We start from the raw sequence: 9,989 nt of genomic DNA, 5'->3' as shown, positions 1-9,989 counted from the left end.
CGGATACCCTCACCAAAATTGGGTCAAAAGTTTATTGGGCCATTTAAAATCCTATCCCAGATTGGTCAAGTTGCATTCCGCTTAGAACTTCCCGCCTCTATGAAGATACATCCGGTATTCCATGTCTCTCTGCTCAAGCCATTTCAAGACAACCCCTTCCCTAGCCATATTTCGGCTCCACCACCACCAGTCATGGTGGAAGATGAAGTGGAAATTGTTGCTGAAGAGATCCTGGACTCCAGAATCCGCAGAAATAGGCTGCAATACTTGGTGAAATGGAGGGGATATAGTCTGGAAGAAAATTTGTGGGAGCCTGCAGAAAATGTCAATGCCTCCAGATTAACCAGACTGTTTCACCAGAGATTCTAGCAAACTGGCTCCTGAGACGTCCAGAGGACGTACTGGAAGGAGGGAAGTACTGTCAGGATTCGAACCCAGTGCTTCTGTCTCTGTGTACTGTGTCTCTAGGGCAACATGGTGGCTCAGTGGTTAGCACTTCTGCCTTACAGCACTAGGGTCATGAAGTGCCAAAACACATAAGAATCATATTAATAGATATTAGATTGAAAAGCTTCACAACACCCACCGCCAAAAAATATGAAAATAGAGATGCACTGTTATTGTGGAACATAAAATGTCTTACAAACACATACTTTTAAAGTGTCTATAAAAGAGTAAGAGAAAATATAACTCTCAAGACAAAAAAAAGTCTACTATACAATGCCACACCAATAAACTCCACTATAGAGTCCTAACCAACTTCAAGTGTGCATGAACCAGTCTTTTATAGTGGATTCTAATTACACAAGTACATGCAGCTGTATGGCCCACTGTGGGTGCTGTTTGCGAGTATCTGTTGTTTAATTCTATACTGATTAAAATATTTTTGCATTTACTTCTGATTGTGATTTATTCTGAGATGCATTTGCATAGACATTCTTATTTTATTTTTTTTAAAAAGATATCGGTTACTAAGAAGGTGTGTGCAACTGTTCATTTGATTATGCTCATTAACACTTTAGGTTTCCACTAGTGCCTGTGTTGTGTTGTGTTGTATGTTTGTTTCCATCTGAACTATGCCTTAGTGGTTAGACAATCCACTTTTCAATAGTGGGGTCATGAGTTCGATTCCCGACCCATCTTGTGGAATATGCCTGAATTGAATGTTGACATAGAAAATATCCACAGATAAAAGCAAACTACACAAAAGTCACAAAAAAATCTGGCCAAAAATTAAGAGCCCGACTATTATTATATTGTACATTGTAATTTATTAAAACTGTGCATCTACAATGGATTTAGGGGTAAAATAGTTAATTGTTTAATTATTGACATTAATAAAAATTAAAAAAGAAAAAAAAAATTGTTATGAGAGAAGTGTATGCAGGTGTATGTTGTGCATAGTTATGTGCTTATGGTTGTTTAAAGCAAACCTTAGTTTTACAACAGTCTATTGTTGTGGCTTATTCGGCACTGCTGGTATGTGCAATTGTTAATTTTTCTCAGTAACACTTTAGCTAGCCACTAGCACTTGACTTGCATGCAATGGTGTATTTTGAGCTTTTCGTTCTAGTCTATATAATTCACATATTTTTTCCATCTGCACGTTGCCTTAGTGGTCAGACAATCCTACTTCTAACAGTGGAGTCATGAGTTTGAATCCTGAATCACAGTTTTATCTCTGTGGAGTTTAAATATCCTCCCCATGTTTGTGTGGGTTTAATCCTATGTGTCGCTTATGGAAGAGTACGCATGAATTATGGACTCTCGTCTTATTTACATAGTTTAAACAAATTACACTGTAATGCCTTTTATTTATACTAGCGTATTATTAGCCATAAAAAAATATCAAACAAGGTATAGACTATTAGATATTACACATCAACCACTTCACATTGGAATTTATTACAACTCTGCATCCACCATGCTTTTTTCAAAACAATTAATTAAAAAGAAATAATTAAGAGCAGTGTATTAAGATGTATGTTGTGCATATTTAGCAGCGAGTACTGGTATTTTATGCAAACAATGCTTTTTCAATTGTATTGTTATTCAGCACTGCTGCGATAGCTTTTTCGGACTTAAACATGACCCCGAGTTTCCTTAAGTGTTCAGCATGAATTTAAGAAAAACGCTAAGTACTTCTTCTTATCTACCCAACGGATCCAAAGGTAAACGCCCACTCTTCTTAAGTCACTACGATCTCTGCCGTTTCCCTGTCCTTTCCCAACCCTTTTTTCTTAAGTGGTCGGAGAGCTTCTTAAGTGAATTTAAAAAGGATTTTCATCTTAAGAAAATCTTAACCTACGCAACAGATTTTCCTTCTTATCTCCCTGTTCTGGGCATGCGCAGAGTGGATTTTTGTTTTATCCACAGAAATCGGCAGATAAGATCAGTAATCAATCAAGTCCTACATGTTTGCCTCATATAGTATGATTGATGCAATGAGTACTGGTGATCACATTTAGCTTTATGGGAAAGAGGTTGCTAAAGGTGAAGACTACAACTAGCCTGGCTATAGCTGCTAATCTACTGGTGACACTAAGAAATGGTGGCTCCTACTTATTTTCAAGAGGTGATAGGCTCTTGGGAAGGACAGACAATAGATTCCTACCCAGGAAAAAGGGTTGCTGGGAATCGGTAAACAACAACAAGTTACACACCCCGATGCTCAAAAGAAAAAACTAAAAAAAGGGGATGGGGTAAGGAGTAAACAAATTTATAAGTATAAATTTGAGCACAATAAACAGAAAATACCATCAATGGCTCAAACTCTAATAAGTCACAGAAATATACACATGACATATAATAAAAGTTATAAAATGTCTGCAGACCATATAACACAACACCTTGTGGAAAGAACAAATAAAAAAAACAGAATAAAACAGAGTCCAGAAAAAATACTAAAAACAAATCCAAAAAAGGAGATGGAATATTTTTGTTTGCTGGGAATCGGTAAACCATATTGAATGTAGCTCATCTTTAAACATGACACAAGGTGTGCAATGTGTAGACAAGTGACACCACCACTGTGTGTATTGTGTAGACAGGTGACACCACCACTGTGTGTATTGTGTAGATAGGTAACACCGCCACTGTGTAGATTGTGTTAACACCGTCACTGTGTTTGATGGGCAGCACGGTGGCTCAGTGGTTAGCACTTCTGCCTCACAGCAATGGGGTCATGAGTTTGATTCCCGACCATGGCCTTATCTGTGTGGAGTGGCACTGTATTGTATTGAAAAATGTTCTTTTCATCTGACCTGCTCACTGGTACCTTCAACCAGTGTGAGCAAATAAACATCACTTGCTTCAAAGACCTGCTTGGAAATCTCTCTATCCCTGTGACCTACAGATTAGACCCAACTCTAATCCGTTCCCGACTGTTCTAAGGTTTGGATCCAGCTTTCCTGTACCACCGCTCTGCCCGCTACCCAGCAGCTCTGGCCAGTATGGTAGCCCAGGGGGGATCCATCCACAGCAACCCTGATCCATAGGAAGAGGTCGGGGGTACCAGCCCACGTACACCAGTAACTGGGTACACTAGCAGCGTCAGTTACCCAGAAGAAACCCGGTACTGGATGCCAGTAAAGAGTTCAGTGGTGGCAGCATTTGTAAGCCCCTCCTACTGCGGTTAGAGGGCGCATTTGGGTTAGCGAAAGGGAATGGTGGCAAAGTAAGCCCAGCCGGTTCCCAGCAACAACAGACAGGGTGGTGTAGGCGGTCCATCCTTTCACAGATCCCGATGATTGTTTCAATCTAACGTATTTTCATCAGGGATCGGTCGAAGAAGTCAGTCATTATCTAGAATTGGGCAAGTGGCTGAAATTTCATTGTCTAATACCACAGGATATCCAAAGGGCAGAAAATGTATAGAAACAGTGCCTGAGGGAAGCAGACTCAGAAGCTCCTCTTCTCGTCTTCTTCACTTTTCTTGTACGAGTGTTTTAGGGAAAAAGGACTGTTCAAATTGGATAGTAAATGAAGGCAATTCCAAGGCTTAACTGGAGACATTGAAGATGGCACAGATGATCCACAGCTTGTTTTTGCAAGTGATGGGGAAACCTCTTCAATTACTGTGTCAGCAAAAGATTGGAAATTTGAAAGAATGGGATCTCTGGTCTCAATAAAGGAATTATGTAATTCCTTACTTTGAGTGTAAGACTTGGGGGCATCTGAGTACCTGTGAGCGTAACCAGTCTCTACGGGAAAGGCGGCTGCTATAGGTGAAAACCTCCTATACCTATTCTATAAGTTTATGCCGTACTAGTTGTCGTAACACAGGAGGGAAACATTCTTCAAAGGAAGAGAACTACTAGAACACGACATGCACTGACACAGGGGGGGAGTAGGTTCAGAGGAAATGTGAGGAAAACTACTTCACAGAAAGGGTAGTGGATAAGTGGAATAGCCTCCCATCAGAGGTGCTAGAGGCTAATACAGTAGAGCAGTTTAAACATGATTGGGATAGTGTCACACGCCGGGCTCCCGCTGCGTCCCCTGAGACCCGGCATGTTCACCTACTGCTCTCCTGCTCCGTTCCCCGTCAGCCTGTCTTACCTGATCAGCAACGACGGCAGTCCTGCTTCCTTCCAGCGCTGTCTCTCTCTCCCCGGCGGTCGGCAGTCCTGCGCATGCACAGAACTTCCAACCTTTTCTTACCTTCTGCTGCCCTCTATTGGCTGCCTAAATTAAACCAGCCCTATATCTTGCCTTTCTATTCTAGATTCAGGGCTGGTTCTTTCAGTCAGTCCCCGACTCCTGTATTGGAAACAGCTCCCGTGTCTCTTTCATGCTTCTTGGAGTTCCTTACTCTGCGTTCCAGTGTTCCTGCTCCTCAAGGCTCCTATGCTGCAGAACATTCCTGCTAAATACCACTTCCAAGTGGCAACGCTACATTATTCCTGCTCACCACTTTCCAAATGGCAACGCTGCAGAACATTCCTGCTAAATACCACTTCCAAGTGACAACGCTGCAAATCATACCTACAAACCACTTCTAAGTGGCTTCGCTGCAGACTATCCCCGCAAACAACTTCCCAGTGGCAATGCGCCAGACCATCCTTAGTACCACCTCCTAGCGGCTTTCCCCTGTTTATCTCTACTCCGGTTGTCAGTAGTACGGTCACAGTTCTCCAGAGGCTCTACTTCTTGTGTACCTCTCGTGAGCTACTTTCTACCTAATTCTACGCTCATTCTCTTGTGGTTCATTGAGAACTTCCCTAGGGGGCCGCGACCTGCAAGTGGAAGCTGCGAAGTACATATTCCCTTGTGGGAATCACTGGTGAACACCTTTTGATTGTTAGACTGCGTGCACCTAGATGAAGTCACGCCAATCCCGGCTGAACTACCAGGATCCAGCTGTCCCTCCTTGGAATCGTGACACTAAGAACCAGCCATGTCAGATCCTGACAGAGAACCTGCCGCCAAGGATATGCTTCAACACTTGGTCGGAAGATTGGAGCGTCAAGATGCCGTCCAGGTGCAACTATTACAATGTGTACAAACTCTGGCTACCCGCTTGGATGCACTACAGGTAGCTCCTCCTCCTCCGGCTGTTCAAAACCAACCACAAGCTGCCGAGGTTCCTCCTGCCGCTGCTTCCTCTTTGCGTCTGCCTACTCCCTCCAAATTTGATGGAGACCCAAAGTCTTTCCGCGCATTCCTGAATCAGTGCTCCATCCAATTTGAGCTCTTACCTCAGAATTTCCCCACTTCCAGGTCAAACGTGGCTTACATGCTCTCCCTCCTGTCTCGACAAGCATGGGCCTCTCTCCTCTTTGGGAGCGTAACGACGACCTCCTCAATGATGTTTCAGCCTTCACCTCAGCATTCCGGAGGATTTCCGATGAACCGGGACGAGTGACCTCCATGGCTTCCAGCATCCTGAGACTACTCCAAAGTTCCCGATCTGTGGCTCAATACATTATCAAGTTCAGGAACCTATCCTCCGAACTCCAGTGGAATGATGAGGCTCTTGTTGCTGCCTTTTGGCAAGGGCCATCAGATAAGATCAAGGACGCCCTTTCTTCTCAAGAATTGCCACCCACCTTGGATGCCCTAATTTCCCTCTGCAACCAGGTGGATCGTCGGTTGCGGAAGAGATCTTCCGAGAAGGACTTCCCTAGACGGTCTACCTTTTGTCTAGCCCCTCGCTTTCAACCCCCCACTTCTACGGATGAGCCAATGCAGCTGGGACGCTCCCGTTTAACTCCTGAAGAAAGGGAGAGAAGGATGAAAAATAAATGTCTATATTGTGGAGATTCTGGCCATCTCTTGGCTTCCTGTACCTGGCGCTCGGGAAACGACAGACCTTAGCCTGCACTGAAGAGGTCAGACTAGGGACTTTTACTTCCTCTCCAACTTGTTATGTAGGACACTCTACTCGTCCTCTAAAAACCCTAATGCAGGAACACCTAGAGAACAGGAAAAAAGATATATTACCCATCCTCCTACTAACCACTGTAAAGATGTTTATCCACGTTCAGAAAAATCCTTAATACACTTTTAAGGGATTGAGGAAATAGAATGTCATTAGAGCAGTAGTGATATTATCACCAGGATAGCTGAATCTGAGATGAATTGTATCTTTACATTAGATACTCTGATTCCCAATGGATGGAACTCAGATTGTGAGCTCAGGTGGTTCCTATAGCCTCTCCTATTGTTATCTACACATGATCTCATGTACGATTGTGTGTTGCTGTATATATTTTGAATACAAGATGGGGGGATATTTTCTCTTATACAACACCGTTAAGTTTGGTCCCCAGTGATTTATACAGATTTTTGGATCACTACCTGCAGTCGTTGGAGCATTTATACCATATTTCTGGTATTTTCCCTTATGAAGGAATCGCACAGCTAGTAATATTACCTGTAAGTGGAAGGAATCCATGTGATAATAAATCACCTGTATGAGACACAACAGCCTGGAGGCTACTGGTTCTGTGACCAGTGTATATGACGCTATAGGCAGAACATTCCATATAATACTGCATATGGCTGCTCCACCAGCACAGCCCAATGTTATATAATCTTCTCCTCAGTGTAATAAGAGTATTCTCTATAACACTGTATATTGTATTATCCTGTCACCTCCTCACATATCACTATCTGATCAGCCCCATGTTATATAATCTCCTCAGTGTAATAAGAGTCTTCCCTATAACCTGTATATTGTATTATCCTGTCACCTCCTCACACATCACTATCTGATCAGCCCCATGTTATATAATCTCCTCAGTGTAATAAGAGTCTTCCCTATAACCTGTATATTGTATTATCCTGTCACCTCCTCACATATCACTATCTGATCAGCCCCATGTTATATAATCTCCTCAGTGTAATAAGAGTCTTCCCTATAACACTGTATTATCCTGTCACCTCCTCACACATCACTATCTGCTCCCCCAGGACAGCTCCATGTTATATAATCTCCTCAGTGTAATAAGAGTATTCCCTATAACACTGTATATTGTATTATCCTGTCACCTCCTCACACATCACTATCTGATCAGCCCCATGTTATATAATCTCCTCAGTGTAATAAGAGTCTTCCCTATAACACTGTATATTGTATTATCCTGTCACCTCCTCACACATCACTATCTGCTCCACCAGGACAGCCCCATGTTATATAATCTCCTCAGTGTAATAAGAGTCTTCCCTATAACACTGTATATTGTATTATCCTGTCACCTCCTCACACATCACTATCTGATCAGCCCCATGTTATATTATCTCCTCAGTGTAATAAGAGTCTTCCCTATAACACTGTATATTGTATTATCCTGTCACCTCCTCACACATCACTATCTGCTCCACCAGGACAGCTCCATGTTATATAATCTCCTCAGTGAACCAATCACCACACGTCAATCACTGTGACGTCACCGGGCAGGGGGCGGGCATCGGCCGTTGTGACTGACAGAAACCAGAGAGCGCGATCACATGACAGCAGATGACGTAATCACATCCGGGTATCCGTCTAATGTGCTTCATTCTCTTCCGGTGCACTGTAGATGTCAACATGGCGGCTATAACACACATCATACGGGCTGCCCAGGTATCTTATACTGATATATAGGTCAGAGGGATGGGAGAGATCAGTGAGGAGGACAGAGGGATGGGAGAGATCAGTGAGGAGGACAGAGGGATGGGAGAGATCAGTGGGGAGGACAGAGGGATGGGAGAGATCAGTGGGGAGGACAGGGGGATGGGAGAGATCAGTGAGGAGGACAGAGAGATGGGATAGATCAGTGAGGAGGACAGAGGGATGGGAGAGATCAGTGAGGAGGACAGAGGGATGGGAGAGATCAGTGAGGAGGACAGGGGGATGGGACAGATCAGTGAGGAGGACAGAGGGATGGGACAGATCAGTGAGGAGGACAGAGGGATGGGAGAGATCAGTGGGGAGGACAGGGGGATGGGATAGATCAGTGAGGAGGTCAGAGGGATGGGAGAGATCAGTGGGGAGGACAGGGGGATGGGAGAGATCAGTGAGGAGGACAGAGGGATGGGAGAGATCAGTGAGGAGGAGGACAGAGGGATGGGAGAGATCAGTGAGGAGGACAGAGGGATGGGAGAGATCAGTGGGGAGGACAGGGGGATGGGAGAGATCAGTGAGGAGGACAGAGGGATGGGATAGATCAGTGAGGAGGTCAGAGGGATGGGAGAGATCAGTGGGGAGGACAGGGGGATGGGAGAGATCAGTGAGGAGGACAGAGGGATGGGAGAGATCAGTGGGGAGGACAGGGGGATGGGAGAGATCAGTGAGGAGGACAGAGAGATGGGATAGATCAGTGAGGAGGACAGAGGGATGGGAGAGATCAGTGAGGAGGACAGAGGGATGGGAGAGATCAGTGGGGAGGACAGGGGGATGGGAGAGATCAGTGAGGAGGACAGAGGGATGGGAGAGATCAGTGAGGAGGTCAGAGGGATGGGAGAGATCAGTGAGGAGGACAGAGGGATGGGAGAGATCAGTGAGGAGGTCAGAGGGATGGGAGAGATCAGTGAGGAGGAGGACAGAGGGATGGGAGAGATCAGTGAGGAGGTCAGAGGGATGAGATAGATCAGTGGGGAGGACAGAGGGATGGGATGGATCAGTGAAGAGGAGGACAAGGGGATGGGATAGATCAGTGAGGAGGAGGACAGGGATGGGAGAGATCAGTGAGGAGGACAGAGGGATGGGAGAGATCAGTGAGGAGGACAGAGGGATGGGAGAGATCAGTGAGGAGGAGGACAGAGGGATGGGAGAGATCAGTGAGGAGGTCAGAGGGATGAGATAGATCAGTGGGGAGGACAGAGGGATGGGATGGATCAGTGAGGAGGAGGACAAGGGGATGGGATAGATCAGTGAGGAGGAGGACAGGGATGGGAGAGATCAGTGAGGAGGACAGAGGGATGGGAGAGATCAGTGAGGAGGACAGAGGGATGGGAGAGATCAGTGAGGAGGACAGAGGGATGGGATAGATCAGTGAGGAGGAGGACAGAGGGATGGGAGAGATCAGTGAGGAGGACAGAGGGATGGGAGAGATCAGTGAGGAGGACAGAGGGATGGGAGAGATCAGTGAGGAGGAGGACAGATGGATGGGAGAGATCAGTGAGGAGGACAGAGGGATGGAATATATCAGTGAGGAGGACAAAGGGATGGGACAGATCAGTGAGGAGGACAGAGGGATGTGAGAGATCAGTGAGGACAGAGGGATGGGATAGATCAGTGAGGAGGACAGAGGGATGGAATAGATCAGTGAGGAGGACAGAGGGATGGGAGAGATCAGTTGAGGAGGACAGAGGGATGGGATAGATCAGTGAAGAGGACAGAGGGATGGGATAGATCAGTGAGGAGGACAGAGGGATGGATAGATCAGTGAGGAGGACAGAGGGATGGGATAGATCAGTGAGGAGGAGGACAGAGGGATGGGAGGGATGTGAGAGATCAGTGAGGAGGACAGAGGGATGTGAGAGATCAGTGCGGAGGACAGAGG

General features: G+C 45.4%; 1 long non-coding RNA gene across 1 annotated transcript; it reads right to left on the bottom strand.

Moving 5' to 3' along the window:
• Nucleotides 1–7,079: 7,079 nt before the first annotated feature.
• On the bottom strand, nucleotides 7,080–7,861 carry LOC142103683 (uncharacterized). The gene is made up of 2 exons (XR_012679420.1): nucleotides 7,387–7,861; nucleotides 7,080–7,294 (listed from the first exon to the last, which is right to left on the bottom strand). It is a non-coding gene; the product is annotated as an uncharacterized LOC142103683 (long non-coding RNA).
• Nucleotides 7,862–9,989: the final 2,128 nt, after the last annotated feature.

This window comes from Mixophyes fleayi, chromosome 1, assembly GCF_038048845.1.
Source record: "Mixophyes fleayi isolate aMixFle1 chromosome 1, aMixFle1.hap1, whole genome shotgun sequence".
Classification (NCBI taxonomy): Eukaryota; Metazoa; Chordata; class Amphibia; order Anura; family Limnodynastidae; genus Mixophyes; species Mixophyes fleayi.
The sequence above is the reverse complement of the archived record's forward strand: the minus strand, read 5'-3'. Positions and strand labels throughout refer to the sequence as shown.